Source organism: Charadrius vociferus, unplaced genomic scaffold (assembly GCF_000708025.1).
Source record: "Charadrius vociferus isolate BGI_N301 unplaced genomic scaffold, ASM70802v2 scaffold104, whole genome shotgun sequence".
NCBI classification, from domain to species: Eukaryota; Metazoa; Chordata; class Aves; order Charadriiformes; family Charadriidae; genus Charadrius; species Charadrius vociferus.
The window spans coordinates 2,378,920-2,392,702 of NW_009648255.1; positions in this window are offsets into that span (position 1 = coordinate 2,378,920).

The window sequence follows — 13,783 nt, forward strand, 5'->3', positions numbered from 1 at the left end:
ACTAGGCATAATTTTGGATAGCACCTTAGATTGCTTCTAAACTGAGTGCTGAAGTAGAGATAACTAGATGTTTGTGATTTGAAATGCTTCTCGTTTTCAAAATGTTCTTCTGTTTTTCAATTACTGCATTTCAATCTAATGATTCCAAAGGGAACGCGCTTCCCTTTTTCTGTGAGGTATTTCTTTCAAAAATATGTTTAGAGAAAACTAATCTCTTTGTGGGAGAAAATCAAGCAGTGCTGCAAGTATAAACTCCTACTGTTCTTAATTAATCTGTGTTATCTGTTCTTGTGTGCTCCTTTATTTCGAGTCAGCCCAACTTCAGCTGTAGCTGTCCTCGGAGCAGTTTGTAATGTGTTAATTCAAAAATTTGTTTTCTGAACCTGCATTTATCCGATACTGGTTCTATATATATATACACACTACTTTTTTGTAACATACTGTACCAGACGTATAAAACAGTGATAAATGGCCATCCATATTTAGACGCTAAATATTAACAACCTTATAATTTTTTTAAGCAGTGGAGATCATTGCTACCTTTGCTACCTTTCATTTTGGATTAGCACTGTAATGCTCAAAAGGGTTATCTTTCTCGGTTCAAACAGCTCAAAGATTCGTAAGCTGAATTATTTTCAAAGGGTAAATTATGAAATACGTGAATTTGTAGAATAACGATGAGATGAAGATGTTGATGAAAAAGTCTCTATCAACTCTTCTATTTATCAACACATTGATTGGGGTTTTTTTTGCAATTCTTATTGTATTTCCATGAAAATGTAAATGTAACAGATGATATTCCGGGCTGCTGGTAAATAAATGGCTGGAAGGTAATTTTTTTTTAGCCTTTAGTATGGATACAGTATTACCTATATTTTCTGTCTTATTAAAGAAGTCATGCAGAGTTTATGGCTGAGCGAGTTTAACATTTTCAGTAATTTTTCCTTTTTAAAAGACCTGGATCTGCCGATATTTTTCAAATTTTATTTACAACTCTCTGTATTTCTGGTGGCTAGCTAATCCATTTTCTGTATCCCCATCCAGCACGAAGGCCATTTTCCTTGCTTTTTCTCAATAATTTTCACTGAAATTAAGACATTATGTTTTACGGTCTTTTAAAGGAGCACTCGCTACAGCAATATGCAAAAATGATTTGAATGCCGAATGAAAATCACTGACACATGTTTGAGCTATACAGGGCTATTTGCCACAGACCTCCTGCCTTTGATTTTGTTCCAGTGAGCCATTGTTACTGATTTCTCAAATTTTGATTTGGTAATATTCTAAAGGAAGATGCAATTTTTCCTCACCACTCTTCCTATAACGGTTCTCTGAAGATGCTGGGGAAACCCGTGTCTCTCTGGGAAGAAAAGCCGAGTTACGTGGAGTGTGTGGAAGGATTCAAGTGAGCAAATCCAAATGCTTTAATGACCATTTATGTCCTGGGTGATAGAAGGAAAAGGATTTTCTGAATCCTATGCTTTTGAGATATGGCACATGTCGAAGTGGCTGTTATGTGCAGGGACAATATGATGTGTTTTCCCCTTTGATCTCAAATTTGTATGAAAATTCAGTTGGACAAAAAGCATGTAGTGAAAATACTCTTTTGTATTTTAACAGAAAATTCTAACGTTCCATTAAGTTGGTTAGCAGCTTTATAGCTGTGACTTTATAGTTACGCCAACAATTTTGTCTTCCCTCTCTGGGCTCTGTATTTTAATGATTGGGCCATATCATTCCCTTTTGTTATCTTTCCTTCCCCATTTTGTTAACTCGGCAATCTTGGAGGAGGAGGAGCGAGCAGGGCTGTCTGTACAGCTTGGAAAAGTTTTCCAGACCTTTCTGTCGAGGTACGGATATGTTTTTCCCGGCTGTGGCTGGGAGAGCCTTCTCCCACAAACAGACACCGCTTGATTATCTCTTCCGTGGGGTGTATGTGTCGCTAGTTAAGCCGAACTTTTCACTTCATCATTAGTCATATTCTTTCTGTGGCCTTTACATACATTAAAGGGAAAAATGGCTTTTCCAGCTCCTCTTCTATTTTTTGGGCTAATGATTGCCCTTTCCTAGTTAGCGTGTTGCTGATGCTGGCTTCTTTTTTGCGTGTGTGGAAGTCCCAAAAGCATCTGTGTGTTTGATTGACAGATATCGCTATTATTCTGTGCTTTACGTGATTTTTCTCCACTTAGAATTCATGTATATCGTGCTTTGATAATTGCATAGGTCTGACAGCATTTAAGATCAAAATGTTTGTTATGCTCCGTTCTATTTCAGCGCTGTAATGGAACGTTGCTGTAATTTGCATTAAACCGTAGCTAGTATGTGGTGATGGGAGGTCTGTAAAAAGTATAAAATTCTTAGGAAATGGAGTATGAACTGTTTCTTGAGCTTAAAATGTTTTCTGTTCCTGTTTGGGCTATTTACCTAATGTAAGAGAATACCGGAGATTTTGTAATAAAAAAATATTTCTGCTTATTAGTATCCCCAGTTCTCTACTGTGCTTCTTGGAGACTGTAAACAGCCTGATGATTCCTCAGATATTTTTTTTTCTCTTTTCTTTTCCCAATTTCATCTTCCATAGTAGTAGTGTGAAACTGCTATGTCAATATAATATAAATTTTGTGTATTTAATTTTTTAGCTGCTGAACAGTTTCATACAGCCAGTACAGCATCTGGGTAGGAGTAAAATTCTCCTTTCTCCATTGTATGTAATAGAAAGAGAGTTCTGGGCAGGAAGCAAGCTGGGAAAATCTTATTTGTTTGTAAAGTGAACAGAATCAGTACCATCTCTTACTGAGTCCCTTTTCCCAATTTATACATTTGCACAGTTTCTCAAACGTTCAGGTTTTTTTTAAAAAAGTAGATCTATATTAGGATCTATATTAGGTCAGGACACTGGTCTGACCATAGCCTGTATCTAAGTGTATTCCTGATGATTGTATCAGAGAAGAAACACCAAATTAGACATAAATATAAATTTAATATTCAATCATTTAAGCTGATTTATGTCTGAGAATGTAGGGACTTAATTCAAATAATGCTGAATATGCTTCTTATATTTCTATGTTATTAATTCATATTATTAATTCTTCCCTGGGATTATTTTTTTAATGTGAAAAAATGTTCTTCTGTCAATTTTGAATTTGCCACCCTCAAATTCATTCTGTTTGTTTGGCTTATGTAAGCAAAAGATGACAATTACAAGTTCTAATTCTTCTTTGTTGGGTTTTTATTATATTGTATGCTCCTGTGAGGTATTCTCTAATACAAATACGTTCTTTATTTTCAGTTTCTTTAATAATTATTTCTTCTTTTTATCTTTTCCATAATTTGATCAAACTCCATTGAAAAGATGGCTGGGGTTAGGGTTTTTTGTTGCTCTTTCCCTGTTGAGATAGATTTACTAGAATTGGGATGTATAGCACCTCAGGTGAAAGCTGGCGACTGAATTACAGAATATATTAAAATGAAATTATCCATCCCCTTTGTTTTGTTTTTGTCATTTCTTCCTCATCTTTTCTCATTACTGATATACGTTGAGGTCTTCTTTTAGCTGTCCACAGTGCTGCTAAACTGTTTTTTTTTTTTCCTGAATTGATACTGTTCTTTGAGACCGCAGTAGGGTAGGTGAGAAGTTCTCCCCAACGTGCATTGCTCTCTGTTTATCAGTATTACATTTTATCCCATTCTGTGCTGCTACTATCTCTTGATCTGGTTAAGCCTGTCAGTCTCTTGTACCCCTAAATACTGTATTTTCCTCTAAATGGGGTGGAATGCCATCATTCAGCATCTCTCTCAGATCCCTACGGAAGCTGGAAAACCGGTCTGCGTTTTGATACAGAATAAGTAGAAATGGCTCATACCTGTGAGAAGTGATCTTTGGGTGCTTTGTGCCTTGATTACTTCTATTCTTTTCTTATGCAGGACTTTAATTAAAAGCTTTTGGCACTTCAAGGGAGACATCAACTTGTCTTTCCAAGCTACTGTATCCGTGTGTTTGAGGAGATTGAATAGACTCATGGAGGCGGTTGGGTTTTCGGTGAGGACACCGTTCAGGCAGTACACTAGCACGATGGCTTTTCCTTTTGCTCTGAACGCAGCCTCTCCTTTATCTGTAGGAACTCCATCCATCTAGTAGCAGGGCCGCTGCCTTCATCCCTGCGAACCAATTCTCCTCTCCATCCCAACTGACCACAACCTCCTCTTACACATTGCTCTGCTGGACTCCATCTGCTTCTATAACCTCAGGCCACCGAGCCCCAGACATCCCAACCCAAAGTCCCCTCCCGTACATAGAGTCATGGAGTGCTTTGGGTTGGAAGGGGCCTGAAAGCTCATCCCGTTCTCCGTTGCTCTGCCAGCCCACCGTGGCTGCTGCTGTTATCCGTTCCCCCATCGCGTGGCTGCCTACCACCTGCAATTTGGAGTCTGAAACAATTTAGGATTTGCAGGTAAGACGACTGCATTTCCACACATACCTTGAATTGCAGGAAGAGTTGATTAGCTTCAATATCGTTAATTCTTTTTCCGTACAATCCTCTGGTTTTGAGTGAAAAGCAAGCCTGAGAAGAATGTACAAACGGAATCCCTTGATAAAGCCTCTGGAAGAGCCGTGGTTGCAGTGGCGCTGGGGAATTTCTCTTATGTTCTCAGCCTTGCCAACTTTTCTTTTTCTGGAATTCATTGCAGACGACATTTGCTTTAGGTTTCTGACCCACTTTGGAAGTATTCCCAGTAGTTTTGGATAGCCGTCTCTTCAGACAACCAGGGAACTTATGTTTTGTTCTTTCTTTTTCTTGTTACGCTTTTTCTTAACCTTCTTTTGAGCTCCTCAGGCATTGGGGAAGGATAGAAAAACGTCCCCAGGAAACTGATGAGAGGCTGGAGTTAAAACGGGAAGATGGATTTGTTCTTTCAAAATCATATATAAGGTTACTTAATTAGTGTTTATTTGCTGAGTCCTTTGGGTATTGTTTTGATTTGGTTTTTTAAACTGGAATTTTACTGTATACATTTGCATCAAGAGCAATTTGAACCTGGGGAAATGACATCTTGCTGAGGAAATCAGCATTTGACACAACTGCAATTCACATTCTATTTTCTATTGCAACGTGTGGTTGTGCTCACATCATCCCCCAAATGTGAGCGGGAACATATTATAGCGCCAATGTTGTAATGGCATTTGGCAATGAATTGTCTTCAGGAAGAGACCTGGACACAAACCTTTTCTTCAGGGGCAGGAGGACCAGTAACATTAAGACATTTCAACCGGTACAAAGAAACTGGCGTGCAAAGTTAGGAGATCTATAGCTTCATCGTGTCCTGATGCAATATAATGCTTGTAGGAAATTCTGGTTTATCAGTAAGTGGAAAACCTTTTTAAATTACGAACTTGACTATTTTTGATAAACAAATTTGATGTTCTGAGTCCTGTCTGCAAGTAGAACATTGAATTATAATTTCAGGCAGCGTGTGCGTCTGAGACAGCGAAGGAACGTCGGTCGTGTTTGCTGTGGGAAGCATGGCATCGGGGGCTGGCACTCAGCTCTGCGAGCAGAGGTGTAGAGGGCTTGAGGACGGCTATTTTTGTCTTTATCAAATGCAAAGATAAAACGTTTGTGTAAAAAGGGGGAAAAAAAAAACCACCCACAAAAATTGATGACTATCACACTAAGGTTTGTTAGGCTTTTATACAGACGTTATGGGAGAGAAAAGTCCCGTAGTTAAATGTCATTAGTGATGAGCAGGAGGAATTGAACATGTCGGGTTTTAGCAGAAGCAATAACTTCAGTCGCATTTATATGAAACTTTCATATTCATAAAAATTAGGTAAGAGAGCGTTGCAACTCGAAATATTTCAGCATCGTTAGCTGCTTGACTCCTGTGACGGTGTGATGTTCTCCAGTACTGACGAGAGCCACGTGCGCTGCTTAACAATATTCACAGTCATTAGATCAAATGGAAGTTTGGACTCTCTTTTTAAGCTTAATTGTTCTCAAAATTTTTCCTCAATTTTCTCAAGTTTATTTTCCCTATAATATTGATTTCTCAGTCAACAATTTTTAATGTACATCACAAGTAGCAGGACGATTTTTAAAAAATAAGATCTAGTAGCTGAATTGAAGTGCTTGTTTCAAATCCGTTAATTATTTTGGTAACGTTTAAAAGCTGAATTCCCCTTGCAGTTGGATATTTTGAAAGCTAAACATTACACTGACGGCATGTCTGAAGCTGTCCATCAAGCACATCACTTGCTCCCTGTAGCTACTAGTGGCAAGCAACTTTTTGGGTTTGTTTTTTTTTTTACACAATAAGTACCAAATTTAAAGTTATGAGACACTGGTTTTAATGCAGTTTTACTAAAAACCATACTATTTTTGAAAGTGGTAGGGGTGTAATGCCATAGACGTACTGCAAAGAAATAACAAGTTAAGAAGGATGCGCCTCTTCCTAAAACGGCTTGCATCAAAAATTGAATACATATAATCGAATTTTTGAGTGAGGTATTAATAACAATTATTAATCTAATGGATATCTCTTTTTTACGGTATCCTGTAGAATACCATTGTTTCCTAAAGCGTAATTCCAGTGTGTTACCAGACACTTTTTGACACAGGTAAAACTCGTCGTTAGGGATGCTTACTCGCCTCGTGCCGTTCTGCGGTATGCCTGCTGGGGAATTCCTTTCCTGCTTTTACACTTAGTCGTCACCTTCATCAGTTGGGACTATAAATACTTGGTACTATTTATTTTTTTACACAGTTTTGAATTCTTTTCCTTCTGTGTTATCCTTAAGATCTTAAGGAAAGTATGAGGGTTTGTTTTGCAACTTGTGCTAGACATCACCCTGATGATGTTTCCTACACCAATCATTTCACCGTTTTTAAGTTTCCTGAGGGCCTTTCTGAATTTTGTCATTTAATGGTCTTCTAAATCAATACTAACCTCCAGTAGTCAGTCTTTCTCACATGTTGCTAGCGGCTTGTTTGGGGCTCTAATTGTGATTTTCAGATGAATTCATCTTTGTCCATTTTCTCAGAGCGTTGGCCCCATCCACCAGTTGGACAAATGCGTTCGGGAGCTAAGCTAGTAACCTTTCTGTAAGAACGCTTCATCCATTCGTTGTTGAGGGCATATCGATTGATAAGAGAGAAGCATCTATACCAAGCTCTCCTGTGGGTATACCGACGTCCACCAAGCAACCGGGTACCAGTGGGTGCTAGAGCTGCGGGCAGGCAAGGGGGAAGACGCAAAGCAACTGCCCTCGCACTTTCCAACGGGATGTTGCTGAGTAAAAGAAGAATTTTAGTCTAGCCTACCTTATACCGACAAGACACATTCGTACCTAGAGGAGAGGAGTGGGAAAAGGCATTTTGAACTGTGTGGAGCATTTCAGAGCAGGGGCAGCAGTTGTGTCAGTATTGGTGGAGCTTCATGGTTAGCACTGGGAGGCGTCACCTGTACCGCTGCTCAGTGCTCTCCCTCCATCTGCAGCCTGGTTTGATATTTGCTCTTTCAGGGAGTTATTGTTGGTGTGGTGATGCTAGATGTTGCCAGTTTAGGCTTTGAGTATGGAAATTTCCCCAGTGAAATAATATCAGTGAAATAATATCAGTGAAACATGATAGCTTGTGGAAGCTCCATCCCTGGAGGTGTTCAAGGCCAGGTTGGACGGGGCTCTGAGCAACCTGGGCTGGTGGGAGGTGTCCCTGCCCAGGGCAGGGGGGTGGAACTAGACAATCTTCAACGTCCCTTCAACCTAAACCATTCTGTGGTTCTATGATCTCTTTCTCCAGTCTGTAGCGCTAACCAGACCGTTCCATGGCCAAAAAGATGACATCCTTTCATTAGAGAAATCCAGGCATTTTTGTCAAATATCTAACTGGATATCTGCTGTATGAATAGAAAATCATCTCTCTTAACACAGCCGGGCCTGGAGCATTTGAGCCGTACTTGAATCTTACAGAAAAAAACTGCTTTAGAAACGTGTGGGCTGGTGCTGCTGCCTGTGTTGGGCAGCCCTTGGAGTGAGTGGCAGCACTGGGGGCGGTTCTGGGGATGCGGGGATGCACTGGGGCCCCACCGGGGAGGGGGAGTCAGTTAAGTTAATCAAACACTTTGTTACAGAATGGACAAAACGAATGTAGGGAACTGATTTAACGTACTGTGTTACTGGATGCCAGAACCCCACTGGTGGGTGGGGTTGTACAAAGATTTGGACTGTCGTCGCAAAGATGTGAGCGCAGGTGGTATTTTTATACCAAACACTTTTCCTTCTCTGCTAAGTTGTACTGCAATATTTTGCCATACTAGAGTAACCCCGGAGGTTTTTTTCTTTTATGTCTAAAGTTGTTGTAGGAATGGAAAAACCGCAAACCCAAGTACGGCTTTTCTGAAACTTAGGAAGTTGGGCAAGTTTGTTCTGGAAGGAAAGCAGATCCTTTCCTTCCTCTCCTTTCTCTCCTCTAGTGACGTATTTAATATGCCAAAACATACTGTAATAATTAGTTCGTTGCAAGAGGAAGAAATTTGAAGATATTTTTAGAATAAACTTCAATATTTTTTTGCTGCCACCAAGATTAGTGGTCAACGCTAATGGTAGCATTGGTACAATAGTTGTAATAATAAATTTTGCCCGATAATTTTGGGTTTGTGCACATGGCTAGCAAAATTCTAACCTAAAAAGTATTAGACCTCTATACAACTCAAATCTGAACCTCTATTTAAATTTCCTTTTTCAGGAATTAATCTGCGGATTAATGTAATACCTTTCCTATTGGGTGCTAATGAAAGCAGCCGTCTGCAAGTCCTTGCAATAGGAATTGACTTGTTCTTTGCCATCAGTTACCTTCTTTTAATAGGTGTAGACCTAATGTAAAACAAAGGATTAATAAATAAATAAAAAGAAAGAAACCCCTAAAAAGCAGAAAATGGTTTTCTCATTAATTAGCAGAAGAATGTGCGTGCTTCTGCACACGGTATTGCAGACATTCAGACTAGAAACTGTCTAAGCTCTCACTCAAATTGTGCCAGTGCATTTTTCAGACTACAAGGCTGCTTTATACAGGTTATCTTTTATAGTAATACAATATCAATCGTGCTGTAGTCTGGGGTATCGCACACAACGCAGTCTGAGGTGTCTTTAGTTGAGAGAGATTTTGAGAAAAGCTCATTCTCTTGCCCTGCAGAGCATCGTCAGTTGGGACGTTCATAGTGATGCGCTTTGCCGGATTACCTTGATTAGTATTTGTGTGGCTAATGGGGTGAAACTGGAAGGGTGCAAACTTCGACTGGCTATCAGAAAAAAATGTTCCAGTTGCAACATCTGCCGAGAAGAGTTTTCAAAGCTGAACAGTGCCACTGAAAATTTCCGTCATGTTTTGTTTTTAGTGCAGAGCAGAAGCCTCCCCAACTTTTCAGATGCGTACAGAAATAATCAACTTCTGAACTCCGTGACAAATGTGGTTTGTGTATAAATTTAACTGTGAAAACGTTTGAGTGGCTTCAAAATTAGAGGGATGGCAAGCACATTGGACACAGTAAAACATCACTTGCAATAATTAGCATAGTGGGGACACAGCCAACAATATGTTCCTCAACCCAACAGACGTGAAGAAATACCTTAAGGAGAGGAAAAAATCCAAACAGATAACAGAAGAAGTGTGAAAAACTTGCCATATTAATCATATTAAATCCCGATTTTGAGTATGCTTGTGTAGCCGTGTATTTTTGTGTAATGGGGTCACTGAGGACTCGAGGAGGATTTGCAGTTGGAGGACTGAGAAAGGAGCTGGAGGTGGGCTTCAGCCTGGCCGGGGCTGTGGGAGCCCAGGTTGGTCAGCGTGCCACAGTGTGACCTCATCGGCGTTGTATTTTCTGTCAATTCCGACAATTTCTGATAGTTTCTAGCCGAAATAGGATAGTACTGATTTCAGTCTGGAAGTTCCTTCGGATGGCATGTAGCGCTGAGTGGCTCGCAGAGGTGAGAGCTCGCTGCTCACGGTAACGCGCGTGTTGAACGTGCGGTTATCAAGACTTACAAATCTTCTCATTTCAGACTCCCGCTGAACAGGCCAAAGCTCGATTACAGCTGGTTCTCGAGGCAGCTGGTAAGTGTTGCTGTTTTATTACAATTATATTCTTCAAAAATGTTTTGAACTTTTGTAATATCAGAAAAATGAGACCTATCAAGGCAGTAATTTTATCCTTTTTTGTTTGGCGAATGCAAAGTCCCTTTCTTTGTAGCTCACTTCAGTTTTTGGTTAAGATCAAGCTGGTGTGCTTCCTCATTAGCACTTAGTAAATCCCTTTAAGGAGATTTAAAAAAGTAATTTTTGTTTGCTGTTGAGAACCAGCACTCACTTCATGTGTTTGTCCTCTTGCTCCTGCTACTGAGGCTTTACTCTGTGCTCTCAAAAATTAGGTTTTGTTTCTTTATTTTTTAGCACTAAACTGAATTAGTGTGTATCTATATTTATATTGAAATATGTAGCAAGCTTTCCAAATATTCAGGTCAAGAGGCTGATCTACATCTCTACAGAGAGAAACATTCCTATTTAGTCTAGCACTAGTAAGAAGAAAGGTGAGATACATATCTTGGGAACTACTTTTAATTTTGGAACCTTTAATTTAAATAAAAATTGGAGTAATCCTGTAGTTTTTATGCCAGGTTTAAAACTTCAAAGCAAACGTTGTCCTGTTGTGCCAAAGATGAGAATATCATTCCTTTTATCCTGCCTTTTTTGCAAATGTCGTATTGAAGTCCACATTAAAGCTCAGAAACGTGGTTGTTCCCAAATTGACAAGAGGTCCAGTTCTTTGGATTATTTTCCCTAATGTAATAGTGTGCCATACACAGCTTTGACACGCACTTCTCGGGCTTTTCCCCCATGGAAGTTGCTGTGGGTTTGACCCGTGGTGTAACCGAGCCCGAGGTCCATTCTGCTCCGTGTCACCTTGGGGGTCGCGTGTCCTCGCGGTGGCACGGCGGGGCTGGGCACCCCGCTCCTCACTGCCTGGGACGCAGAGGGGTTTCTCCTCTCTTCACCCAAGCGGTTCTTTACAAGAGCTACATGTATTTTGATGCACTTAAAAACAAAAAAAACCCTCAAGAACCTTGCACTGTGGTAGGATTGGGGTAATTAAAATAAATTGGTAAATGAATAATGATCCTTTTATATAACATTACTGGTTGTTCTTTAGGTGCTTGTGTTTGTCTTCAGATCACTGAAATAATGACTTAATGCTCTAACGTAGTAGTCTGTATTGAGGTTTGTAATCCTAATTTCTACATCTTCTTTTAATTTTCCCATTAAATTTTGGCAGTTAGTCACGCAAAAAGGAAAGCTTTCAGTATTTCATATGCATTGTAATAAATACATATTTTTCTTTAGTTTAGCTTTCATCTCTGATATATGTATTTTTTGCTTATAAACAGCAGTTTCCAAGAAATACCATTTTTTATTTTTTCCCCTTATGGAAACCTTCTGTTTTGAGGAATATCCATCTTCTCATGTTGCTGATATTCTTTTCAAAAATGGTCTATCCTTTTGTATTGTATAGCTTCAAATGCATTCATTATTCTCCATAACTTTTAATCAATCTTTGAAGCATATAGTTATAAAATAGACCTAAAAAAGCACAATTCGTGTATACTGCTGACATCTATCACACCTCGTTTTTTAATTTAATACCCGGGAAATGTAGAAAAGATACCTGTGGGTTGTATATAATCATGACCCGAGTCCCAAAAAATTTCAGAAACATATAAAAGGTCAGTGACACTGTTAAATATTCACAATTGAAGTCTGAAACCTAGATTGAAGCTGCAAGCTGTTCACAAATAGCTCAAGAGAGTTAATCTGTTTGTTTCTCTTACCATCCAAAATACGGAGAGAAGTTCTGTCCTGGCTTTATTTAAATCTTGATAATCTTGGGCATTTATGAGATCATCCCCTCACCTTCTTCCCCCACTCCTGTATTCAGTCAATGAAATTGAATTTTTACTAATCTGGTGTGAGAAGAGTGTTGGAAATGTTAATAATGTTGTTTCAATATCTTTTTGTGTGTTTGCTCATTGCACAATCAGCACTTTTTTCACCTTTAAGTTTAAAAAAATAAGAAGAAATCTATGTTAGATGTTACTGAGCAGCTTCTCGAGGAGTTCACAATCAACAGGTTGATTGTTGTTGCTGTTGTAGCATGATGCTGTATGATTTAATTGAATATAATGCAAATTTCAATCTGTACTTTAGTAACGATGACTGAAGCTGCTGTTTGCGGATGTAGCGCTCGGTACGGGATCCACAGAATTCACAGAATTCACAGAATTCACAGAATTCACAGAATTGTTAGGGTTGGAAGGGACCTCTGGAGATCATCTAGTCCAACCCCCCCGCCAGAGCAGGGTCACCTACAGCACGTTACACAGGACAGCGTCCAGGCGGGTTTTGAATGTCTCCAGAGTGGGAGACTCCCCCACCTCTCTGGGCAGCCTGTTCCAGTGCTCCACTACCCTCAAAGTAAAGAAGTTCCTTCTCATGTTAAGATGGAACTTCCTATGTTCAAGTTTATGCCCATTACCCCTCGTCCTATCACTGGGCGCCACTGAAAAAAGACTACTCCCATCCCCCTGGCATCCTCCCGTTAAGTATTTGTATGTATTAATAAGATCCCCCCTCAATCTTCTTTTCTCTAGACTAAAGAGACCCAAGTCCCTCAGCCTTTCCTCATAAGAAAGGTGCTCCAGTCCCCTAATCATCTTTGTTGCCCTTTGCTGGACCCTCTCCAGCAGTTCCCTGTCTTTCTTGAACTGGGGAGCCCAGAACTGGACACAGTACTCCAGATGCAGTCTCATCCCTAACTTGTGAATTAACTTGCAGAATATGTGGCTGCACCTATGAGGGGAATTGCTCCAATCCAATGTATTATCTACATTTTCATGGTTGTTAACGACACTGTACTACTCCTCTGTGGTCTGGACAAACAAAACAGTCTTACCTCTGTGACGGCTCGGAGTTACCAGGTGTTGGGGAGGCGTTTGGGAAGGTCCCGTTGTGGTTCATCTCTGTCGACATGCTGTTACACTGCCGTTTCCATTCCCCTTGCCCTGCTGTTTCCATGCCGTTAATATCCCGTCTCCCACGGTAATCTAACATTTTCTTACATTGTCTGGATTCAAATATATTTACTCATTTCATTCTGAAGTTTTCTTTATCTTACTATACTTTGAAACAATTAACCTAGAGAAATTTCACGTTGCTTACTTGGCAATTTTTATTCTTCTTAATATACTGGAAATGCCTTTGGATAAACATAACACAAACATAGCAAACAGTACCAAACTCTGTAAGGGCACAGCATGTATTAAACGTTAATGCACATAAACTGAAGCTAGTTTGTCTGTAAAATACCCTGTAAGAGCAACCTGACTTTAAATTCAAGCTGATGGTGGGTTTTGAAGTTGGCTTACAGCCTTTCCCAGCAGTACGTTTATCTAATACTTGAGTTTATAATTTGCTATTCACCATCACGTCATGAAATTTCAAATTGAATTTCTTTATTTTACTATCTACATTTCCCTATTGTGTAGCCTCATCAAACGGTCCAAATTCCAATGTATCGTTGGTCAGTGCTGCTATCGTAGATTGAAGCATTGTGTTGAAAACGGCAAGAGAGATTGGGACAAAAGTGTGTTGTGTACACATGGAAAAATTGAGTGTGTGTGCTATTGGGCGTTCGTTTTGAGAGAAGAAATTGCCTGTAAGTAATGATACAACTTTGA